This window comes from Acomys minous (genome assembly GCF_964271855.1).
Source record: "Acomys minous genome assembly, chromosome: 1".
Classification (NCBI taxonomy): Eukaryota; Metazoa; Chordata; class Mammalia; order Rodentia; family Muridae; genus Acomys; species Acomys minous.
In genome coordinates this window covers 62,150,609-62,176,128 of record NC_140483.1, presented here as the reverse complement: position 1 = coordinate 62,176,128, position 25,520 = coordinate 62,150,609, and the positions used below count along the sequence as shown (strand labels likewise).

The 25,520-nt window shown below is 48.2% G+C and overlaps 1 protein-coding gene across 2 annotated transcripts in view; it reads left to right on the top strand.

The window, feature by feature from the left end:
- Positions 1-25,520, top strand: part of MGAT5 (alpha-1,6-mannosylglycoprotein 6-beta-N-acetylglucosaminyltransferase) — a 280,628-nt gene that overhangs the window by 39,338 nt on the left and 215,770 nt on the right. For both annotated transcript variants that reach the window (XM_084785708.1, XM_084785707.1), the window contains exon 2: positions 8,404-8,453. The gene's annotated coding sequence lies outside the window, so the exon portion shown is untranslated. The remainder of the gene's footprint in view (positions 1-8,403; positions 8,454-25,520) is intronic.

Below are 25,520 nucleotides of genomic sequence, written 5' to 3'. Positions count from 1 at the left end.
TTCTTGCGCAGTGGCAAGTGTGAAATTAATCAGAAAGCAAAGGAAATTAATAACATGTTGGTATTCACACCGCAGGTATGAAAGTCCCTTCTCTGAATTAACAAACACCTTGGCAGATTAAAGGTGCAGTGAAGGTATTTGGGACGTGTTCCTATGCTCCCTCTGCTTTGATAATTAGTCAGTGCTTTGTCATGAGGTCCCTGAAAGGCCCCTAGAAAACATTAAATCAACATTAAATCTCTTTGTTCATATATATATATATGAGAGAAGCCACACCATTGTTGTGAATTTGCTTCTTGTCAGTCCTGGGAGGTTTGCCCCGAGAGCTGCAGCTTGGATCTCTATTTACAGTTAGCCACATTTGCTCTCGCTCTCCCCATTTCCTTCCTAGGAAGTGTGGGAAGATGGGTTTCAGAGAGTACAGTATGGTGAGCCCATTATGGAAGAGAGTGGAGAGTTGTAATTATAACTCTGCGCTCAGCTCTTACCGAGGGCGATAGAGGACATGCTATTGCCACCCGAGTGTTCCTGTAATTACATTAGGGATAAGAGGCAGCAGTCACCTTCCATTAGGGGTGTGAGAGAGAAGAGGCTCCTTCCTATTTCAGTGACAGCATAAGGTGTTGAGTGAATCAGCAGCAGCCTCATCGTGAGGAATTAAAAATAGAGAGGAATGGTTGACATCATCCGAGAGCAAGTTTTTAAGGAGCAGAGGGGGGGGGGGTAAAAAAAAAAAAGAAAAGCCAGAGTTGTATAAGCAGAGGTCCTCTTTGAAGTGATGTGGCCCAGCTCACGTGGTTATAGCTGTGGGTGGTGAATCTCAAACTCTGCCCCGCCTTCTCGTCACTCCTTGCCCGGGCCCACCATAACTCCTGATTTGTAGATTTATGATGAAGTCCGAGGAGGAGGGGTGTGTGTGTGTGTGTGTGTGTGTGTGTGTGTGTGTGTGTGTGTGTGTGTAGGTGTGCAAACCTGTGTGTGCATGTACATGTGGAAGCCAGAGGTCAACATTGATTATTGTCCTAAATAGTTTTTTACTGTATTTTTTTTTTTTACTGTATTTTTTTTTTTTGAGACAGGATCTCTTATTGAACCTGGAGCTTGCTAATTGGGCTAGACTGACTGGCTGCGCAGCAAACCCCAGGACCGGCCTGTCCTCCTTTTCCCAGTGCTGCCTTGGGCGGCCATGCTTGGCTCTTACTTGGGTGCTGGGGATCGGATTCCTGTCCTTATGCTGTAATCACTTTATCCCTGAACAGTCTCAGCAGGCCTGAGTCTGAGGTTTCCTCTTGGTTTCTCAGAAGATGCCTCCGTTGCTATGTGTGGCTCTCTGGGGGCGCTACAGATACAACAATTGAGCAGGTACAAAGTTTGGGAATGGTTCTGCAAATAAAATTATGTTTTATTTTTGATTTTTGAGATGGGTTCTCATAGGGCCCAGGCTGGCCTTTCTACGTAGCCCAGGCTGGCCGGGAACTCTGGGTTCTTATGGCCTCTGCCTCATGACTACTAGGATTTCAGATCTCTGCCACCACTCAGGGTTTATTAAAACTGGAATCCTAAGCTTAGCCCCTAGGCCGGGTGTGGTAGCTCAGGCTGGCTACCTTCAATTAAGCCACACACCTTTAGTCTCAGCACTTGGGAGGCAGAGACAAGGTGGATCTCTGAGTTCCAGGCCAGCCAGGCCTATATAGTGAGACTCTGTCTCAAAAAATGATTAAGTCCTTGGTGCCTTTATAGTAAAATTTGAAGCAGATAGAAATTCTGTGTCTCATTTGGGATGGCATGTTCAGTTTTGTGTGGAGGCTCTGCTGTCTGGTGATGTAATAAACTTTAGAGGTGAAATGTAAATAGAGATAAGTTGTGGGGCGTCGTGGCGTACACCTGTGACACACTTGGGAGGTGGACGCACTGTTTCCAGAACTACTTTCTTTAATGGTGGAATTTATTATTCCATTAAAGCAACAGTAGCCATGGTCATAGTAGTTGCCAATATGTGTAGAGGGCTCAAGGCCTCTATGATGCTGGGAGCCATGCTGCTGCTTCTTTTATTTTTAATACATAGTTTTATTATGATTTATTTACATTACATCTGGATTGTAATCCCCTCCCTCTTTTCTTCCTGTTTCCGCCCTCCGCTCTCTTTTCTGCCCTATTCCCCTCCCCTAGACCTCTGACAGGTAGGGCCCTCCTTACCTCCCCCCCCACCCCCCCATCTCATCTGGATAGCCTGCATCCCCTTGCTCTGTGTTCCCACAGGGCCTCTCGGCCAAGGGGGCAGTGATCAAATCACAGGCACCAGAGTTCCTGTCAGAGACAGTCCCCCGCTCTCCCTGCCCCTTCTCCATGCCCTGCTTTTTAAGCTTCGGCTCAGGCAGCCCTGCTCTCTTACCCAGGCGCTGTGATAACCTTTGTCCGAGACCTAGAAAACAGAACTGGGCAGTCACCTTGCTGGTCTTACATGGGTTGCAGGAGTTGGAACTGATTTCAGTTCTGCCTTATTTAGAAACAGAGTCTCTAGAAACGGGGTGAAAAAGCCCATTGAAATGGGGAGATGTTATCAGTTTTGAAGTTAAGTAAATACCTGGAATTAAAACTGAAAATTAACTTGTACATTCTGATGGTAGAGACTCCTCTAGCCAGGGGTGGCGAGACACACATGTAAGCCCACGCTGGGGAGGTGTGGGGAGACACACATGTAAGCCCACGCTGGGGAGATGTGGGGAGACACACATGTAAGCCCACGCTGGGGAGATGTGGGGAGACACACATGTAAGCCCACGCTGGGGAGATGTGGGGAGACACACATGTAAGCTCACGCTGGGGAGATGTGGGGAGACACACATGTAAGCTCACGCTGGGGAGATGTGGGGAGACACACATGTAAGCCCACGCTGGGGAGATGTGGGGAGACACACATGTAAGCCCACGCTGGGGAGATGTGGGGAGACACACATGTAAGCTCACGCTGGGGAGATGTGGGGAGAAACACATGTAAGCCCACGCTGGGGAGATGTGGGGAGACACACATGTAAGCCCACGCTGGGGAGATGTGGGGAGACACACATGTAAGCTCACGCTGGGGAGATGTGGGGAGACACACATGTAAGCTCACGCTGGGGAGATGTGGGGAGACACACATGTAAGCTCACGCTGGGGAGATGTGGGGAGACACACATGTAAGCCCACGCTGGGGAGATGTGGGGAGACACACATGTAAGCCCACGCTGGGGAGATGTGGGGAGACACACATGTAAGCCCACGCTGGGGAGATGTGGGGAGACACACATGTAAGCTCACGCTGGGGAGGTGTGGGGAGACACACATGTAAGCTCACGCTGGGGAGGTGTGGGGAGACACACATGTAAGCTCACGCTGGGGAGATGTGGGGAGACACACATGTAAGCTCACGCTGGGGAGGTGTGGGGAGACACACATGTAAGCTCGCGCTGGGGAGGTGTGGGGAGACACACATGTAAGCCCGCGCTGGGGAGATGTGGGGAGACACACATGTAAGCTCACGCTGGGGAGGTGTGGGGAGACACACATGTAAGCCCATGCTGGGGAGGTGTGGGGAGACACACATGTAAGCTCACGCTGGGGAGGTGTGGCAAGGCACACATGTAAGCCCACACTGGGGAGGTGGAGACAGCTGACTCTTTGGGGCTTGCTTGCCAGCCATCCCAACCTACTTGGTGAGTTCTGGACAGTGAAAGAAGTGACCCTGTGAAATATCTGATGTTCACAGAATCCTGAGGAACGCCAACCTGAGGTTTTTCTCAGACTTCCACAGGTATGCGCATATGTACACACACACACACACACACACACACACACACAGTGCATCTACACCTATAAAGTTATACACATGCTCCTTTATACACAACCAAACAGAAGATGATTCTTAATCTATGTTTTTGGACAGAATTTCACTATGTGACAACTTCAGCTTTCCCACCCAGTGTAGCTTAGATGACTGCCTGATGCGTGAACAGGAGGATCGAGTGACTTACAGCTCATACACGTCTGTAGTCTGTGCTCCGTGAACACGACCGGTTGGTCTTACTGTTTGAGATCTTTCTAAGCATGAAGGTACTTTAGCTAGAGCCACAGACTCCTTTTAACTACTTAAGGAACAGACAGTGCAGCTTTGGTGTTTCCAGTTGGCCACCCCTGTCTTTGGTGTTAAAGTACAGGAAGGGAGGAGGAGCTGCGGCACATGTGACCACGGAGGGGAGGGGCATCACCCATAGGGAATAAATACAAAAGCTGCTTAACTGTAAACCGGGATAAGAGGTCCGCTTGGCAGTGCAGACCCAAAGCGGATGAAGGGTTCGGGGAAGGGAGACCAAGGAGTCCGGAACCAGCTTCCATCATCCTGTGCCGTCAGATCCTGAGCGGGGATGGCATAGGTAGACCTGGGAATGAAATCGGTAAGGCTTGGGAATGGTGCAGTGTGGCCTGTGGACAGTGTGGGTGGGCTTGGGGGAGGGTATTTAGGCCTGAGATGGCGTAGATGGTCGTGGGCATAGTGTAGAAAGGACTTGGGACATGTAAGTGGATGGGGCACCATCCCCAGCATATTTGGGTCTCAGGTGCTTTGCCTGGTTCATCGTGCTGCACCTTTGACCTACTCAGGGTGCAGGCTGGGAGGGGACAAGGGACCTGATACAGACTTGTCGTAGAGCACGTTGCTTCCCAGGTGGAGTATTTGGTTGGTAGGTTTTTTTTTTTTTTTTTTTTTTTACAGTGGCTCCATGCAAAGTGGAAACCAAACGAAATAAATTTTGCTTAAACATGAGATTTCAGTCTTGTCTGGGTGGTCACTGCTGTCCCCTGAGGTTGCAGCTTTATTCCTCATTCAAGATGACACCATACTTTCATAACCTCTGTTAGTGGCTTCCTAGTTCAGATGCAACTAGGAAAAAGGGAAGCCCAGGGCTGGGACGATGCTCCGTTGGCAGAGCACTTACCTCTGCCTTCGGAAAGTGCTGGGTTTGTCCCCAGCACCTCATGAACCAGGTGGTACAGCCCACAGTGCTTTAATTCCAGCACTCTGGTGTCAGGAGAATCAGAAGTTTAAGATTATTCTTAGCTGTGTATGGAGTTTGAGGCTAACCTGGGCTACATGAGACACCCCCCCCCATATATGTGGGAAATCTAACCTGGGCTACATGAGACCCCGTAGGTGTGGGAAGTCAATGCAGAAGCCCAAGAAGAAACAGAGGGTATCGGCTTGGTAGAGACTGTGGCAGTGTGCAGTTTTGAAACTCAGGAAGGGGAAATGACCTCCTGTGTCATTGTCCTTACAGACAGAGCTAGGAATGGCTGTAACGTGTCACTAAATGACCTCCGTGACTGCTTTTATGGCTTAGGTGTAAATAAGAAAGGAAAATCTGGGGCTGATGTTGCTCAGTTGGTAGGGGACAGTGGGTCTGGAATGGTTACCGTTATACACTCGGCTCTGCAGGAAATGAGATTTAAGATTACTTGAACATTAAAGCGTTGCCAAGGGTAAAAGTAAACCGCTCCTCAACGTCTCACTGACCACAGGTTGCGCAAATGCCCTGAGCCAGTGTTCCTTCCATGATTTGGGAAGTAGCTTATCGAGTGTTTAAGGTACGTCGTAACTATCTGGGTGTTGCTTCAGAAAAGTAATCAAGACTTGAAAGCTCTTGGGGAGGTGAAGGTTTAAACACCCTGGCTGCGCTGCAGAAATGGCTCAGTGGTTAACGGCACGTACTGTTGTTGTTGCAGACAGGAGTTTGGTTCCCAGCACTCACATCACGTGTAACCCCAGGTTTAGGGGGGATCTGATGCCCCCTTCTGGCGTCCAAGGACACCAGATTGCATGTGGTGCACATACCCACACACATCCGTGTAATCAAAAATCAAACAGGTTTTAAAAACTGACCTTGTCATGCACATTTCCCTGAATCTGATAGTTTTACCATTGCTGTGTTTCTTAAGTTGTTGACCTACAGGACTTGCTCATGTGATGTAGTTTTGATGATGAACAAAATGTTGAGGAATCTTCTTTAGAAAATTGAATTACTTGAGGGGCTAGGGAAATGGCTCAGTCCCTAAAGGGAGTGTCACTTAAACTGGGAAATTCATGTTTGGATCCTGGGAACCCATGTAAAAAGCCAGGTGGAGTGACATGTATCTGTCACCTTAGCACTGTGGGAGACACAGACAGGAGGATCTCTGGATTCACAGGGCAGCCAACCTAGCAGAATTTGATGAGCTCCTAGTTTAGTGAGAAAACCCCCGCTTCATAATGTAAGGTGGAGGCTGGAGAGGCGGTTCAGTGGTTAGGGTCACTCGCTGCTTTGCAGAGGACCTGGGTTTGGTTGCTAGCACCTGCACAGAGGCTCACAACTCTCTGTAACTCCAGTTCCGGGGCATCCAGTGCCGCCTTCTGGCCTTCTCCAGCACCAGGCACACGTGTGGGCTACATATATACATGCAGACAAAACACATACATAAATAGGAATAAATCTTAAAAAAGAATGTGGAGAGAGTCAGTGGCCCGCAGCTCTGCATGCACAGGGACAGATGTACACCCATATAAACAATACCACACATCTCGGTGAGTGGAGTTAGCAGAGTTGGTGCCTTTGTTCTTTACTGTAATCTTTTCCCAGAATCCACTGCTTAACCTCACTCGGAGCTATCTCAGACAGAAGCTTGTCCAAAAAGGGTCCACACAGGCATTGGCATGGATGCAACCACACCCATCGGTAAACATTTATCAAGCCCTGACTGCTTCCTAGAGACAGTGGACCTGGGACACTTGAGATTTCAGCCTGCACCCAAGGAGCCTCTACCTCTCCTCTGGTATTGCCGAGAGCCTGTACATAGGGATGAGGATGCTGCTGCTGTGAATAGTTCTATGCCACGGTCTTTAGAAAGAGGAAATTGTCCCCAGGTGGATTAAAAAAAAAACTATTTTATAGCACACATTTCAATAAAGTCTTTAAGAATAAGAGCTAGTTGGTTAGTTTCAGAAGACATAACTAGTTGGGGTGTTTTTTGGGGGGTGGTGGTGAAGTCAGATCTTTTCTTTCCCTCCTTGGCTGTTTTAAAGGTCTCTGAGGAGACATCTGTTGGATGTCAGAACCAGTTTAATTAATTAACTAATTAATTGACTTATTTATTGTGTGAGAGACGGAGACATGTTTTCTTCTTCCCACCTGATTTTTTTTGGGTGTGTGTGTGTTTCGGGGGTCTCATGTAGCTCAGGTTGGTCTCAAGTTCACTTTGTAGCTGAGGATGACCTTGGATCTGATCCTCCTGCCTCTGCCTCCAGAGTGCTGGGTTTATAGGCATGCATCACAAGTTGGTTTCATGCAGTGCTGGGTAGCTAGCGTGGGGCTTCTTGCACACACTTTATTGAGCTACATTCCCCAGTGCCTCCTTAAGAAAATTGTTACAAAGGGAGAATTTCAGCTAAATCATAGGCAAGCAGTGTATACTAGACATGTTTCTAAGATGGGCTTATTTTTTTTATTAAAAAAATTATGTATATGTATGTGTGTGTGGGTTTGTGCAGGTGAGTGTAGTACCCGAGGAAGCCAGAAAAGGGTGTCAGATCACCTGAGCTGGGGCTCCAGGTGGCCCTGAGCTGCCTGCTGTGGGGGATGGTGCGGGTCCTCTGGAAGAGCAGTCATCTCCCTGCATCACTGAGCCATCTCTTCAGTCCCCAGAATGGACATTTTTAATGCCGCACGGTGAAGCAGCTATTAAGTACTGTCTTGTGTTTGAAGGAGCAGGCTTAGAATTGGGGTGTTTTTTGTTTTTGTTTTTGTTTTTGTTTTTGTTTTTTTTTTTAAATCTCTTTGTGCCAGCTCCTCTGGCTTGGTAACAGAGTCATTTTTTGAGTTTGTTTGTTTCTGTGTGTGCTCGGAACCATGTGTGGCGGTGTATATTAATGTGCTGTAGCCAGGGACATGTTGGAGTTGGTAAGAAAGCTTTAGCGCCTTCTGGGACCTGGTGTACAGTTCCCCCTTCCTTACTGACAGTAGCTTTGTTCCTGCTGCACTCAGGCACCATCCGCCTTTCTTAAAGATGGAGTCTTTCGCTGGTCTGGAACGTCACCCAATAGCCTAGGCTGGCCATCGAGTGAAGCTGAGGGGTCTGTCTCTCTCCACCTCCCATCTCTGTCATAACCGGGATTAGAAGTGCCTACCATCATCCCTTGGGTTCTGGGATGAAACGCGGGTCCTCACGTTTGCCCCCTGAGCTGTCTCCTAACCCCTATGCTTTAATGTCTTGGAGGAGAAGAACATCTCCCTTTTAGGCATCTGAGTCCAACAGTCAGAAACCGAGGTCAGACAAGCTCTTTGACAGCCTCTCCATGCAGTGGCTCACGTCTCTCTGCCTTTGTCTTTTTTCTTTTAGGAGTGACCCTCACCCGGAAGTGGACTTCGGAAGGGTGTCCTGTACACCACGTAAGTACTGCAGTCAGCAAATCTGCGTCCTGCCTGAGCACAGAGATCACAGCATTTGCCCTTGGAGGAGAGACAGGACCAAGAATTTGAGTCGGATATTATCTTATAGAAACATCAAAAAAATACAACTATCGGATTGGGGATGTGGCCAAGTTAGTGGAGTGCTTATGTAGTACTTATAAAGCATGGGATTCATCCCTTGCACCGCATAAAACCGTATATAGTGGTTATAGTGGACTTTTAATTCCACCACTCAGAAGGGGAGGTAGGCAGATCAGAGGCTGTCTTTTTTTCTTTGCCTATGTACAGAGTTTGGGGCCAGCCTGGGCTCCATGAAATCCTGTCTCAAAAAGAAATACTCATATATGTACATACATCAAACACAAACACACCACATACATACCAACACATGAAACACAAAATGAAATAAAACCAAGTAGAGATATGGTGGTTCTAGAGTCCTGTGGGTGCCTCCTTGCCACCCATAATCCTGAGGGGACATCTCTGGCCTCTACTAGTGAAAGTAAAGAGTAGGCTAGAGCTCCCAGGCTAATTGGGCAAAAATGTCTTATCTCTATAGAATTAACAGGAGTCTGTTTATTAATTCATGCAATCTTTACCAAATAGGGATTTTGGTGAATTTTCAGCTCGATCATAGCCACTAATTCTTTTTCTTTCTTTCTTTATTATGTATACAATGTTCTGCCTGCATGTACAATTGCACAACAGAAGAGGGCACCATATCACATTATAAATGATTATGAGCCACCATGTGGTTGCTGGGAGTTGAACTCAGGACCTTTGGAAGAGCAGCCCGTGCTCTTAACCTCTGAGCCATCTCTCCAGCTAGATAGCCACTAATTCTTATGCGACAGTGGCCCCTTCAAAAGCAGCCAGCCCCAGGGCTGACAGGGTGGATTATAACTTAACTGTATGTAAAGCCACTGTGAAGTTGAAAAGCGTGACCCCGAAAGATTGTGTCATGTGGGAACTGGCAGGTGGGGAGAAGGAAGCACTGGCCACATATGCGTGAGGACCCAGGTCCAAATCCCCTGCATCCTCATAAAAAGTTAGGCGTGGTCAGGCGTATCCCCATGCCCCCGTGCTCTGGGGCTTTGGGCGGGAGGCAGACAGGAGATTTCCTGGGCCTTGCCTGCTGCCATCCTACCTCTAGGTTCAGTGAGGGACCCTGACTCAAGAAAATAAAGCCGAGAATAATAGAGCCGGTCACCTGGTGGCCTCCTGGTCCCCTGGTGTACATATGGGCTCAGGTCCCCCTACCACACAAGTGCACACACTCTGCACACATGGCACACATATGCCATATACACCCCGACACAGAACAAGCCAGTTAACCATATGCACTCCCACACAGAATGATCACACCGTCTCTGTGTAAAGTGATTGGTATCGGCTCAGGGCCCTCAAGACTAAATTCTCAACACTAAGGGGATTTATTTGCCCTGAGGGACAAAGGGCAAGGAATAAGAGACAAAGACAAGAGATAGAGGGAGAGGGAGGGGGGAAGGGAACAAGGGAGAGAGGGCAGAGGTCTTTGTCCCTGAGGGAGACAAAGGACTGTCTCTAGATAGAGAGAAGACAGACTTGACCCATGGAGAAATATCGATTTATAAAGATAAAGGGGGAAACCCTGTGTTAGGATGAGGTGTTTAATTTTAATTGGGCATGACAATTAGGTGAGCCAAAGGGGGCTTTTGATTGCTGGCCTTCAATACTTGGATAGCTGGACCTTGGTAGTCAGCCTCAGGAGGAGGAAGTAGCCAAATAAGGGAATAGACCATGGTGGCTAGCTTTAGGGATGTAAGCTAATGGCTTTTAGCGAGGCGGAGGGGATGGGGGAGAAGGGCAAGGCCTGCCACAACCATGTTTGCCATGTTGGGGCTGGCCCGAGTCCCTTCACTCTTGTTGTATGGGAAACACTTGCTGAAGTTCTTTTCCTTGTCCCCCATATTGAGTCTGTGCTATAGAGAAAAAAAGTTTGCTAAGTGTGTCTTTTCAACCATCTGGATCCCCTGTGGTGCTTCAGACTCCCCCCACCCCCCACCCGCGCCCAAGAATTAGTTACCTTGGCAAACTTGGAGTAGAGCATGCAGAGAAGATTTGGATGTCAAGGTTATGGGGCCGAAGCAATGCAACATTAAACATTTCTAATTCTTACTTCTTTTATGTATGTGGGTCTTTGAACACACTTAGACTCTCACCACATCACAGGGGCCAAACCATGCAGGCGATGCCCTCGGAATGACTTAACGTGAATTAAAGTTAGCACTAACGAGTCATGTGACCATGTGACTTTTATCTGTGGTTTTTCTCTAGCTGTCACCTTGAGAGCCTGTCCCTCTGGGAGAAATCAGGGAAATACGAAGCATCTCCTTTGAAAGCTCAAAGGCGTTTTGAATCTCTAAGGATGTGGGATTTTTCTCCCCCACCACCGCCCCCTCAAATACAGTGAGCATATTAAATGCCCACAACCTGCTTAATGAGAAGGAGAATCATTGTAGGACCTGGGTAACTGAGCAAGCTGTGCACAGGGATTGTTCTCCATGAACCTGGTTTAGTGGTATCTGGGGATGGCAGCTGGGGACACCAAGGCTGGCCTCAGGGAAGGCAGTGCGGTGTGTATTGTCTCCGCTCTCCAGTGTCAGAGCTTACGCTTAGACATGAGTATCGGGCTGGAGTCTGATCACATTGGTAGAGTGTTTGCCCAGCAAGCAGGAAGCCCTGAGCGTAATCTCTGCTTCTGTATATCCTGGCCGTGGGGGTGAATATCTGTAGTCCTGGGTCCGTGCAGGTAGAGGCAGAAGGATCAAGGTTCTGAACCCGTCTTCAGCTACTTTGTGAGTTTGAGGCCAGCCTGGGCTACGTGAAACTGCGTATTTTGCGTTTTAGATACTGTTTTGTTGTTGTTGTTGTTTGTTTGTTTGTTTGTTTGTTTTGGCAGCCTCCGTACCTCCCTCCTGCTCTTTTCTCTACCTCTGTGAGGGTTTGACAGCCTTCATGAAACAGGCGGATGTGTTGGTGTCATGCAGGACTCCTGGGATATGTCTTTCTACCACCTAAAGTTGTCACCGCTTCCCCCCATTCCCCCCTCCCTCTGACTTTGGTGTGCCATAGTCAGCCACCTTTTTTGGGGGCCCCTTGGCTCAACCAAACATGACGACTGAAAGAGCAGCTGTCTGTCAGCCTCCCCCAGAGCCGCTGGTTTGGGCTGTTGTCAGCTTGGTGTTGGAGGAGACCCATAAGCAACAGACGTGGCTGTCACTGACATTTACAACGTGAAAGCCACGTCAGAGATGGCTCTACAGTTCTGATCCTTTAAATAGCCTTCCGTAGACATGGCACACATGGCCTTTCTACACGTGGATGGCTGCAAGTAGGAACATAGCTGGCCTCCCTTGAAGTGGCAGAGTGACTCACCCTCGTCCTCCACCATGTTATCAGGTCCTGCCTCTGCTGACGTGGGGTGAGAGCAATTCATCAGTGTCAGCTGTGCCTGCCACACAGCAGCTTATAAAGAGAAGACTTATCTAGACAGTTTCGGAGGCATCAGCCCATGGTTGGTTGACCCTGTTGGTTTGGCCTATGGTGAGACAGTGTGTCATGGTGGCACGTTATAGGGGAAGCCTACTCACCTCGGAGCCACGATGCCAAAAAGGGAGAAATGGTTGCATACCTAAGATGGCATGCTTTGAATACTCGTTGAGGGCAAATCCTAAGTAACCTGAGGACCTCTAGCTAGACTCCATCTTGTGTGTGTGTGTGTGTGTGTGTATGTGTGTGTGCACTTGTGCATACACATGTATGAACCTGATTGTAAGGACAGAGGACAACTTTAGGTGTCACTCCTTAGGCAGCGTCCATCTCTTGCTCTGAGACAGGCTGTCCTAGTTTTCTTTAACGGTCACCTTGACCCAGCCTAGAGTCAGCTGCGTGAAAATCTGCAGCTGACAAGCTGCCTAGGTCAAATGTCCTGATTGCTAATTGACGTGGGAAGGCCCATTGCACTGTAGTCACCGCCTCTAAGCAAAGGGTCCTGGGCTACAGTTGAAAGCCAGCTCTCAAACCAGGCCTCGTGGTGACGTGTTTATACACTAAGGTAAGGAACAGAGGAAACTTGGAAGAAAGGAATGGAGGCTGCAAACCTGATGGCCTGTCATCATGTCGCCTGTCAGCAGCCCAGAGTGGCCTTGCTGTCTGTGAGACAGAGAACTGGCCCTGTGCCATAAACTACATTTGGATTTTAAAAAAGATGAAGAAGAAAAAGGCTCATGTGTTTATGAGTTGAGAGCGACTCTGGGTCTTTAAATGGGAAATAACACTAAGTGGAGGGGCCGTGGCTGCGCTGTGGGAGGGACAGCTGGGAGGGTCTCCACGTGAGAGGCCATAGGGATAAGCAGACTTGATAGAAAGCGGATGACACAAAGGAAAGCCTTTCTTTGCTCTTAATTGAGAGAGGCCCTGACACTCAGAATGAGAGAACTGAGATTAGGGGAGGGAGTGGGGTGCAACAGTTTTAGGGTGATTCTGAACCTAGCCAGTGGCCGTGTGCACTTCTAAAGAGATAATGTCCTTTAGATCTAAGTGATGGGTCACTGCTGCTGTCAGTAACTGTACATCTAGGTACCCGTGGGTACCACAGAATCCTTGGTTTAGGGCCTCATCCTAATGATGCTCTGGCTTCATGGTGGTGCAGAAGCTGTGTGTGTTCAGTGGACACCGCAGTCATGTGTCTCACTTTGAATTTGGATCTTTTCCTAGAATAGTGAGTGTGTGATAGAATGTGGTACGGGGATGCAGCAAGCCATATGTCCCTGCCACGCAATCGTAAGGGGAGCAGGTGACACTCACAGGCCTTGTCCTTCCTTCAGCCTAAGGTCACATGGACCCCAGGACGGGTATGAATGCAGCCTGATGGATTTGCAGATGGCAACATCATATTGCAGTGCCAAAGGGTTGGACACCCAGCCTGGGGAGGTGACTTAGGTACAAAGTGCCTGCTTTGCAAGCATGAAGGACCACGTTGGGGTACCGGGGAAGGCGCTGGTGTGGGGCTGGAGACATGGCTCACTGCCTAAGAAGTTAAGAATGTGTACTGTTCTTATAGAGGATCTGAGTTTGGTTCCCAGCACTCACTTCTGGCAGCTCACGACTACCCATAACAGGTCCAGGGGACCTGACGCCCTCTTTTGGCCTCTGTCAGCAACTGCACTCATATGTACACACACCCAACAGAGACATATATGAATATACATCTTAAACATAAAAAAAGATACATTAAAAATAAAAATGTCTTTGACAGAATCGCTATGCTTATGAGCTCTGTGCTAAGGAAGCCGAGACAGGCAGATCTCTAAGACTCACTGACGGACTGTCTAGCCTACACTGCAAACTCCGGGCTAAGGGGACACCCTGCCTTATGTTTAGATAGAGACTTGCTAAAAAAGCAGGAACTGCGAGCTTAAAGGTGCAGAGTTGGTGTTTTCCCCCTTCTATGTGACTGGTCCAGGCTTAATTTTTAAATTACACTTCAGTTATTGTATGGGCACCAAGGTTTAGCTGTAGAGATCAGAGGTTGGCTTGCAGGGATCAGGGCGCTCCTTTCACCACATGGGGCCCAGGGATTGAACTCCTGTCCTCAGGCTTGGCAGCAAGCCTTGCTACTCACTCTGCCATCTTGTCAGCCCCGAAGGGCTTTAATGTATCATTAAAGTCTAAAGCAGTGAGACTGTAAGGACTCTGGGTGCAGTGCTCAGCAGGTGATATTGCAGTTCATAGAAGATAGTTCACTTAATTTTAAAAATCCCTTACATACTGACCTTCTTCTTGTTGAACTATTTTAAGAACAGTAGATGGTTTATGAATGTGGTTCTTATTTTTTGAGACAGGGTCTCGCTTCATAGGCCATGCTGGCCTTGAACTCTCTATGCGGGGAGGTGACGATGATTTTCTGTGGTACAGGGGATACAACTCAGAGCTTTGCACACACTAGGCAAGCGCTCTATGAACTGAGCCACATCCCTAGCTCCAAGCATATAATTTTTATTTGAAAAATTACCACCTCAGCTGTCTGAGGCTTTAATTGCTGCACTCAACACAGTGAAAACACCGAACTGCGATATCAGTGTAGTAAAAGCAAAGAAGTGTTGCATGCTGCGGGGTTTAAATAGTAGGAATGGAGGAGAGGAGACGGGGCAGCCATGGAGAGGCTCTGAATGCAGTGAGTGAGGTGGCAATGAAGAGAGAACGGATGGCTTGGGACGTACGTGCTCGCTGCAGTGAAATTTGTCACTTCCACTTACATCCTGTTGTTAATTTATATTTTCATTGGAAAAGATTTCCAGAGAAACAGTTAGCTTCCCCTCAGTGCTGTGTTCCCAGAATTTATTTTCCTGAGCTGCAGTTCCAGTAGGATAATTTTATCATTGCAAACCATTCTTCCTAGGGACGGGACAGCAGGTGGCCGTGGTCAGAATGGTGAGCTAGTGGGGGTGGGGTTGGCGGAGAGTGGTGGATAGCCAGAAGTCACAGCCTGTCAACCGCCACTGGAGACAGAAAAGCTTCTTTTGAATTCTGTCACCTTCATCTTATAACCTTGGGTAAGTCCTTTTAGGGCTCTGTGCCTTCGTCTTTTCATTTGTAAGACTTGGGTAAGAGTTGTCCCTCCATTGAAATTGCTGTGATGGTTGTTATATGTGGAACTGTTCTGGAACTATCTCCAAGAAAAGACGTTGATTTTTTTTTTCTGTTTGTGAGTTAAAGATACAATGACAAAAGCAACTTAGGGAAGGCTTACTTTGGCTCCTGTCCGGAAGGTACAGTGTATCAAGATGCACTAGCAGGAGCTGGAGAAAGATGCTCACACTGTATCCATACTCAGGAAACTGAGGATGCTGCCGTTCAGTTCACTTTCTTCTGTTTTTTCAGTCCAGGTTTCCAGCCCAGGGAATGGTGCTGCCCATAGTGGGTAGGGGTTCTCACCTCAATGAACCTACCAGCATAGTCCCCCACAGACATGCCCAAAGGCCCAACTTTCTCATGATTGTAGCTCTGAGGACACCCAAAGGGCCAGGGTGTCCAACCCTTTGACACTGCAATATGATGTTGTCAGGCTGCATTCATACCCGTCCTGGGGTCCATGTGACCTTAGGCTGAAGGAAGGACAAGGCCTGTGAGTGTCACCTGCTCCCCTTACGATTGCATGGCAGGGACATATGGCTTGCTGCATCCCCGTACCACATTCTATCACACACTCACTATTCTAGGAAAAAATGCAAATTCAAAGTGAGACACATGACTGCGGTGTCCACTGAACACACACATCTTCTGCACCACCATGAAGCCAGAGTGTCATTAGGATAAAGCCCTTTAAATTGAGCTTAAGTACCACACCCGTTTCCTAATATTTTAGCTCTTGTTACTAAGAGGGGAAAGATTTCCGATCACAAGAAGTTGGCCATAATCTTTCACATACGAAGGCAGTATTTCTTGAACTTGGGCATTGCACCAGTGTGCAGCATCTGTGCTGATTGGACGTGGAGAGGGGTGTTCTTTTTGCAGCCACAGTACTGCAGTTCAATCTCGCACCCCCTTAGAACTCATGCAGACCCCTTTAGCCCAAAAGGACTTGCCTCTAACGAGAATCCTTACACCTGCTGTGTAGGTTCCAGGTCATTTACGAGAGTTCCCAGGAACGTGTGTGTATGTGTATGCTCAGGTGCGTGTGGGCTCATGCACACCATGGTGTGGTTGTGGAGGTCAGGACACAATCCGGGTACCAGCCTTTGCCTTCGAACCAACCATGTTTGGGACAGGGTCTCTTGTTCTCCAATGCCCATGGCAGGCTAGCTAGCCAGCCAGTCAGCTTCTGGGGATTTCCCCTCACTTTGCCTGGCATCTTAGGGCAGAGAAGGGGGCTGCGTGTCCAACTTCAAGTGGATTCTAGGGACTTGGATGATTTTTGGGGTCAGCACTTTACCCACTGTGATATCTCCTCAGCTTGGTAACTATTAATTTATTTATAAAGAATGTAAGCGAGCATCAGTCAAGTAAAGAGTCACAAAGGGTAAGGTCTTGGAGGGTCTCAGACTCAGTTCCTGTCACCCTCCTGTCATACCTACACGGTCTCCCACCCTATCCTGCATTGGACACAGAATCCAGAGTCTCTCCTGGGTCATTGTGCACGAGACTGTGGCCTGTAGCAACCTTCGGTTTCCTTTCCCCACAGTTGCACTGCCTCATGGCCCTGCACTCTCATTGTCACACGGTTGCTCTTTCTGGTGGCTGGCTGGCCCCTGCTTGAGTCATCTCACCCTTTAGTATACTTAGATTGTGATCAAAGGCGCTCATGAGTCACAACACTCCTTTTAGTCAGGAAATTCTAAGGACTGGATCGCCCCCCCTCTCCCCCTAGGAAGCAGAGACGAAGTCCAAGTATGTGCTTTAGTGTGCAGGAAGCATGTTCTATGCAAGGTAAGAAGGCTCAAGATGGTGGCTGAGCATGGAGGCCCTAGTTCTTTCTGTGTTTGGGTGCTATTGCTCTAATTCAGAGTCCACCAGTCCACCAGTCCACCAGTCCACCAGTGTATGTGGTTGGCTTAAGTCACTCTAGCTTTTCTTTAGAAAAGCAGTTCTCAAACTTCCTTATAGAGTCCCTACTGTTGTGGTGGTTCCCAACTAGGAAATTATTGTTGTTGCTACTTCATAACTGTAATTTCACTACTATTATGAACAAAATGTAAATATATGGTATACAGATAATCTTAGGGTATCCCTGTGGAAGAGAGTCACTCAGCTGCCAAAGTGGTCGCAACCCCACAGGTTGAAAACTGTTGCTTCAGAGTAACTTGGTTTAGTTGCATAGTAAGTAAGCTGGTCACAGAGATTTTATAGCAGCCTTCTATCTAATGAGTTACAGAGAGCTTCTGAGCACTGTCCTTCATGGGTGTGTCTCTATAACTTTCTTGAATCCTCTTTGTGTGTACAGGAAGCTGCTGGGTGCCCATCTCTCTGATTGCTAGAAGGTTCTCTTCCTAGGAAGGTCACGGAAACCTGGGTGGACCCTGGGTATTGCTTTGTGATGAGCATGCCTACCCAGGGAACGTAGATCAGCCAGGAGCACTCTCATTTGCATGACCCTGTTTTGTGGTGTGCATGGCAGAAATGGTACAACTGGAAATGAGGCTGCACAGTGGCTCCTGCTAACCCCCCCCAGGGCTGTGCCTGGCTAATCTGGAATGCCCTCCTTCCCATGGCACGAATTACATGCCAGGAGACTGCACGCAGGGACTCTCTAGTAAAAAATGCTTCTCCCATAGAGAGCCAGCCCCCTTGTCCATTGCCCTGCAAGGCAGGCTGACTCTAATCACTGGCCAGCCCACCGCCCTCCTGCTGCGCAGCACTCAGTAAGCTGTTCTTGCTCCTGTGTTCTCAAGGCTGAGCTCTTCCACCAACCCCTGATTCTCCTCCCTGCTACCACAGTGGCTGGCAACATTTTCTGCACCTCTGTTCCTGTCCCCACAAGACCCGACCTCGGGGAGCAGCAGCTCGGTTGTGAGGTCCCTACAAACCTCACCACAGCAGCAGTCCTTGGGCCACGTTCACTTCGCTCTGGTGTGATTTGTCTTCTGGCGTAGGCCCAGCTCTTACCTTCCATCGCCTTTATTTGTATGTTTGGGCTTGTACAGGTGCATTTGTGTGTGCGAGTACGTGTACACGTGTTCCCTCGTTGGCCTGCGCTTTCCATTCCTAGCACTGGGGTTGTAAGTATAAGTTACTTTGTTCAGCTGGGGTTGTTCTTGGTGTTTGTTTGTTTGCTTTAAAGATTATTTCTGGAAACCAAACTCAGGGGCTCATGTCTGTGCAATGAGTGTTCTTACCTAGGGGCCTTCGTTCCTCCCCCTCCCCCAACCCCAGGTATAGTGTCCCAAGTAGTAATCCATGTCATTTAAGCTGAATAATAAATAGATGCCACCAGATGTGGATGGACGCTGGTTACTGCCACCTTTTTGCCTTCAGTGACCAGTGCTCCTATGGCTATTAGTATGTGAATTTTTTGTTTGTTTGTTTGTTTTGAGACAGGGTTTCTCTATGTAGCCCTGGAACTCTATACATTAGGGTGACCTGCAACTTACAGAGATCCACCTGCTTCTGCCTCCCAAGTGCTGGGGTGACAGTCGTGTGCCACCATGCCCAGCTGTATGCAAGGAGCTTTTTAAGTCTCTATTTTCAGTTATTTGGGAGTATAGATATAGACCCAGAAGTAGAATTTCTGTGTTTCATAATTTGAAATTAATATTTTTATATTTATTTATTATTACTTTGTGTGTGTTGCAGGATATGTATGAGAGGCATGTATGTCATAGTGCACACATGAAAGTGTGTCAACCCAAAGAACTCAGTTCCCTCCTTTTATCTTGTAGGTCGCAAATTATCAGGCTTCCTACCAAGTTCCTAACTATCTTGCCAACCCTCTGTAATTTTTTTTTTACACAAGAAAATGTAAAAGTCTGCCATCGTGTGTGTGTGTGTGTGTGTGTGTGTGTGTGTGTGTGTGTGTGTGTGTGTATCTGTGCACACACACGCAAATATGCAAACATGTTCAGTTGTGTGGAGTTCAGAGGTGGACGCTGGGTGTTTTCCTAGTCATTTGCCACCTTAGTTTTTGGACAGGGTCTTTCACTGAGCCTGAGAGGCACTTCTGTAGCTACATTGACTCGCCAACATGCTCCACGGAGTCCCCTGCCTTCAACCCACCCAGTTCCAGCTGAGGGGCACATGGTATCACACTTCGTTTTCACTGGATGCTGGGGATCCCAACTCAAAATCTTATGCTCACACAGTAAGCATTCTCCTGGCTGAGCAAGCCATCTCCTCAGTGCCCCAAACCTGCTATTTTATTGTGATTAATTCAGGGCAGCTAGCTACTTGCCAAAGTAATAATAAGTCCAGGTTACTTACTTGAATTTTCAAGATTTAATTTTTTGGGGTGGTGGCCGTCTTTAATACCAGCACTCAGGGAGGCAGTGGCAGGCGGATCTCTGTGAGTTTGAGGCCAGCCTGGTCTACAAAGCGAATCCAGGACAGCCAAGGCTACAGAGAGAAACCCTTTCTCGAAAAATATTCAAGAGCAGCATGTTCTCTTGAGCTCCAAGCCATCTCTCCCTGCTCTCAAATTACTCTGTAGGAGTGTGGAACTCTCGGTATGAGTTTCTGAAACAGAGAAGTGTGTTTATTATGTAGGGGACTGCCCCATGAATGGTGCTGCCACGGTGTCAGCAACAAGCAGATAAGGCAGTGACACACGCGCGCGTGCACACACACACACACACACACACACACACACACACACACACACACACACTCATTGTGGGGAGCATGGCAGCTCACAGGTGGGCATGGTGCTGGGTTTTACATCCTGATCCACAGGCAGCAGGCAGGGGGAGAGAGAGAGAGAGAGCCACTGAGCCATACTGTGGGCTTTTGAAACGTCAGAGCCCACCCACAGCAGCATACCCACTCCAACAAGGCCACACCACCTACTCCCTCCACACAGTTCACCAACTGGGGGCTAAGCATACACATACGTGAGCCTGTGGGGGGGGCCTTTCTCATTCAAACCACCGCAGGAAGCTTGCTGGGTACATTTCCCGTAGTCTCTGCTGGTCACTAATATGGTGCTGTCCCTCATTCAGTTGGACAGCTCATACACAGGACAGGTAGGTGGTGGCTGAAAGCTTAAACTCAAGTTCTTCCAACCACCAGCTGAAGAAAAGTACTTTACCTTCTGTCCCTCAGTTTCCCCATCTGTACAGTGGAAGTTAAATGTTGTAGCAGTTGTTTGTGTATGTGGTGGAGGTGTGTAGCGGTGGAGGTGGGGGTTGCGTGTGTCACTGTGTGGGTGTTGAGTGTGGAAAGCAACAACTCTCAAGAGTGGGTTCTCCTTGTACCATGTAGATCCTAGGAATTGAATGTATGTCATCAGGTTTTTATATAATAGGAAACCAGTCATCCCAGTTTTTATATAATATTAGGTATGGACAATAGAAACTTTGTTAGCACAGGATATATCCACACTCTTACATTACTGGGGACTATGCGGTGGAACCGCTTTTCTGAAATAGATATGTATGTAATGCCACTGTTTTAAAAACCTAAATGCTCTCATCTTGTATTAGGCAATTCTTTTATTCTAAGAAAATTGCAGAAACACAGGGCTGGGATATATCATGGTGTTGGAGTGTCTAGCCTGCCAGCTCCTGGGGTTGTCCTGTTTCTGCCTCCCGTTGTCCCACAGAAGTGCTGGGATGGCAGCTGCACATCACTGTGATGGGACTCCGGCCAACTCCAGCTTGGGGGGCCAAGTGAGCAAGCAAGCGTGGCTCTGGCAGGCTTTGTCCTTCTCCCTTTGTCTTGGTAAAAGCCATTACATTACATCCCTAAAGCTAGCTACCAAAGTCTATTTTCTTATTTGGCCACTTCCTCCTCCTGAGGTCGACTACCGAGATCCAGCTCTCAAAATATTGAGTTCCGCAGTCAAAAGCCCCTTAAGCTCATCTAATTGGCATGCCCAGTCAAAATTAAACACCGCATCCTAACAGGGTTTCCCCTTGAACCTTTATAAGCCGCCATTTTCCTATGTGCCCTATGTGCTAAGTCAGTCTCTATCCATAGGCAGACCTTTGTCGCCCTCAGGGGCGAATACCCCTTCCTTTCTTCCTTGTATCCACCCCCCCTTCCCCCCCACCTCCTTCCTCTATCTCCTGCCTTTGTCTCTTATTCTTTTCTCTCTGTCCTCCTTTGTGCTGAGAACTTAGTCTTGGGGGTCCTGAGCCTGCACACTGTGCCCTGCTTTTATGAACGCTCTGGGGACCTGAACTCAAGTCCTCCGCAGGCTTGTGTGGCTGCTGGCACTTTGCTTGCTGAGTCATCTCTCCAGCCCCATATCTATTTCATATCAAGATCTCACTTTCATATTTGCAGTCCATGGAATGATATAGTGATATTTGAATTTTCTTTGTTCTTTTCCAGCACTGACTTTCTTTCTTTTTTTTTTTTTTTTAATGACTATCCGGGGGAAATTTTCACTTGGAAAAAGAGGATGTTAGAATCTGAGTTTCTAAAAGAGCCAGTTCCCCAAGGGAGAACCAAACAGGGCAGGCTGTCTCACAGTTGGTTCCCAACAGATGTCTCCCATGCTCCCATATTGGTTGGCCTCAGACCTGCCCTGGAGTCCTTTGGCCTGGCCTCTGCAGTCTGAGTCTGGTGCCCATGGATCCCGGGCAGTTTTCTCTGCTCGCATGCCTCAAGTCTTTGTGGCTTATTAAAGAGTTGCTGCCCAGGCCCAGTGGGGTTTTCTGGGAGAGCGTTTAATCACTTGCAATGAAAGCTAGCTTCTGCTGGATCCTGCTGTTGGAGCCCACGTTCCTGTCTTGTTAATGTTTCCGGCATGCCTAATGCAGACATATATGCCCTTGTCGTTTTGTGCATACATTTCCCTTTTAAGAGCAAAAATAAACTTGCTCGCCTTTCAGGTTCAGAATTGATTCTGAGCAGTGTGCCTTCCCCTGGACAGGGGTGCCAGATGGTGTCGCGCCTCCTGCCGGGGTAATGAATATGCCTTAGCAGAAAACCTTGACTTGCTCTTGAGTCGTTTTCTGCACCTTGAGAGAAACCCGCTGCTCTGCTGATTTGCTTCCCATTCGTTTCCTCTCCAGTCAGTTGATTTTAGGGAGGAGAAAGAAATGACACCTTCTGGAATAATTACCCGAGTTGAATTAGTTTGATTAGTGGTGTTATTTATCGATCTGTATCCCAAAATAACATCGTATGTATGGGCGTTCATAGGGATAGCTTTAAAATGTTGCTCTCGGGGCTGGAGAGATGGCTCAGCAGTTAGGAGTGCTTGCTGCTCTTCCAGAGGACCCGGGTTTGGGTCCAAGCAACCTCGTCAATGTTGCACCCTCGTCAATGTTGCACAGCCAGCCTCGCCCAGTTGGTGAGTTCTAGAGAAAGTGGCTGACATTGTCTCTAAAAGTAAGATGAGCAGCCCCTGAGACATTACACCTGCAGTTGACCTCTGGCTTCTGCATGCATGTACATATACACGCACACACGCACTCGCACACTCACACCCACATATACAGTTTGTGGACTCTGGAGAGCCAATGAGAGAGCTGGAAAAATACGAGGAATAGGGGCTCTCTGGGTTTGAAAGATGGGCTGGGACTGGAGCCCCTGCTGTGAGCTCCTTCTACATAAACTCTTTTTTTTTTTTAATTTACTTTTAGTTATTTTTAAAACTTACCTTTATTTTATGTGCATGGGTGCTTTGCCTACATGCATGTCTATGTGAGAATGTCAGATCTTAGTACAGAGAGTTGTGAGCTGCCATGTGGATCCTGGGATTTGAACCCAGGTCTTCTGGAAGAGCAGTCAGTGCCCTTAACCGCTGAGCCATCTCTCCAGCCCCTTGTTTTTAGTTTGTATATGTAGACATGTGTGCCTGCCACTTAGGTGCGGGTGCTCACAGAGGCTAGCAGAGGACACCGGATCTCCTGGAGCTGGAGTTAGGGATGTGGTTGTGAGCTGCCTGATGTGGGCACTGGGAGCAGACTTGGGTCCTCTGGAAGAGCAGCAAGCATTCCTAGCCACTGAGCTCTCTCTGGTCCCCTCCACACGTCTTGATGGCTGCAATTACACTTCCTCTTTCACCGAGGGGATAATATTACAGCGTAACATGCAAATGTTCCTGATTGGGCTGCTCTTGACAACGAGTGAGTATAAGAGAGACAGGACTGTGTTCCGGGAATGACTGGCCTGTGCATGCAGCTCCGCAGCTACCTCGGAGTGTTTTCTTGTGGCACATTCAAGTTGTCTTCAAACATTTTGGTTAACAGAAGGTAAAAATTAGCACGCCAGGAAACTCGCTCGCCTACCATTTCTGAGGAATTAATACTTTCATCTCTTCCAAAATTGGTGATAGAGCTGAAAGTAAACATTACACTCCACTCTGAAGCTCTTAATGCTAAGCTATTATTTTTTAATTTCACTAAACTCCTAAGGGTACTGTCTTTGTAGAGCTGGGGCTCTGTTGGTACAGTGTTTGCCTCGCATGCCTGAGGCCCAGGTTCCATTCCTAGCACCACATAAACTGGACATCAGGCCTCGTTGGTGCATGTCTGTTATCCCAGGGAAGGGGATGGGAGGATCAGAAGTCTAAGGTCATCCTCAGCACCTATAGCAAGTTGGAGGATAGGGAGGGCTGCGTGAGACCCCATCTACAAGAAGGAAAGCGCACTGCTTTCCTTTGCTTGCACATTGAGCCTTCCTTTTCTGCCCTCATCTGTGACCATTGTGTTGCCTGTGCCCTGATCTGACTCCACTGCATACAGGACCCAGGGATGCCTGTGATCAGCGCAGGCTGGTAAAGGATTGGGCATGCGCATTCACGGAGAGCTCCTGCCTCTGCAGTCTGCCCACATAGGCTTTTGGCAACTTCTCCAGCAGAGACTCATGTATCCAGCCTGGCCAGGTATGCCTGTGTTTCACCCACCCCTCCCCCACTCCCTTTCCTTTTTCTATAAATAATAGTAGGTTACTTGCTTTTCCCATTGCTTCTGGGGGTTGAACACATATATTCCTTTTTTAAAAAAAATTTTATTTATTTTACACTCTGGTGTTTTGCTTGCATGTGTATCAGTGTGAGGGCATCAGACCTCCTAGAACTTACAGTTGTGAGCTGCCATGTGGGCCCTGGGAATTGAACCCAGGTCGTCTGGAAGATCAGCCAGGGCTCTTAACCACTCAGCCATCTCTCCAGCTACATTTATTATTCAGGAAACTTCTCTTGTTAATGATACAAGAGTACCCCTTCCCACTCCCATCTCAACCGTTGGATCATTTAATTTTGTTTTGTGCTTTTTTTTTAAATAAATTTTTATTTTTATTTTATTTTTTTTTATTGAGAATAGATTTTTCTCTTCTACAATACACCCTGAGCACAGTCTTTACTCCCTCCACGTCCTCTCTCCTCTGTTTTCCGCCCAAAAAGAGCAGGCCTCCAAGAGACAGCAGCCAAACATCACACACACACACACACACACACACACACACACACACGTGCAATAAAGACAAGGCAAGAGCCCTCACACCAGTTCTGGGCAAGGCAGCCCAAAAGGAGGGAAAGAGTCCTAAGAGCAGGAAAAAGAGTCAGAGACACAGCTGCTCCCACAGTTAGGCTAGTCCCACAAAATGCCAAGCTAACAGCCACAACGTGCAGCAGGGACCTGGTGCAGGCTCCTGCAGGCCCCGTGTTTGCTGTTTCAGTCTCTGTGAGTCCATACGTGTCCTGTTCAGTGAGCTGTGCTCTCCTGGTGCCCTCCATCCCCTCTGATTCCGCCAGTCTTTCCTGCCTCTCTTCCTGGGAAGAGGGGGTTCCCTGAGCTACGAGGGGAGGAATATGATGGAGACCTCCAGTTTAGACTCGCTGCATAGTGTCTGGCTGTGAAGCTCTGCATCTGCTCCCGTCTGCTGCTAGAGGAAACCTCTCTGATGCTGATTGGGCTAGCCACTGATCTATGAGTATAGCAGAATATCATTAGGGATCCTTCACTTTAAAAAAAAACTAGTTATGTTCGGCTCTACCCTAGGTCTCTGGCCATCCAAGCAGCACTGAATATGGGCTCCCTCTCTTGGAGTGGGCCTCAAGTTAAATCAAACATTAGTTGGCCACTCCCACAAGTTCTGTGCCCCCAGTGCCCCAGCCCATCTTGCGGGCAGGACACAGAATGTTGGTCAGAGGTTCTGTGGCTAGGTTGGTAACCAGATTTCTCTTTCGATCACCTGCAAAGTACCTTCCGGTGACAGAGAGACGAGAATGTAGTGGGGTGAAGGCTCCACTCTGTACGGGTGCTAGCTTGACCTGTCCACATTCTGTGAGCTGTAAGGATGTTGTCCTTGCCGATGGGGCTGCTCTGTACTAGCATCAGCCTGGTTTGTTTAGGAATCTCCATGGACCTCTTTAGCCAGCAACCCAACCAATCCTTGCCT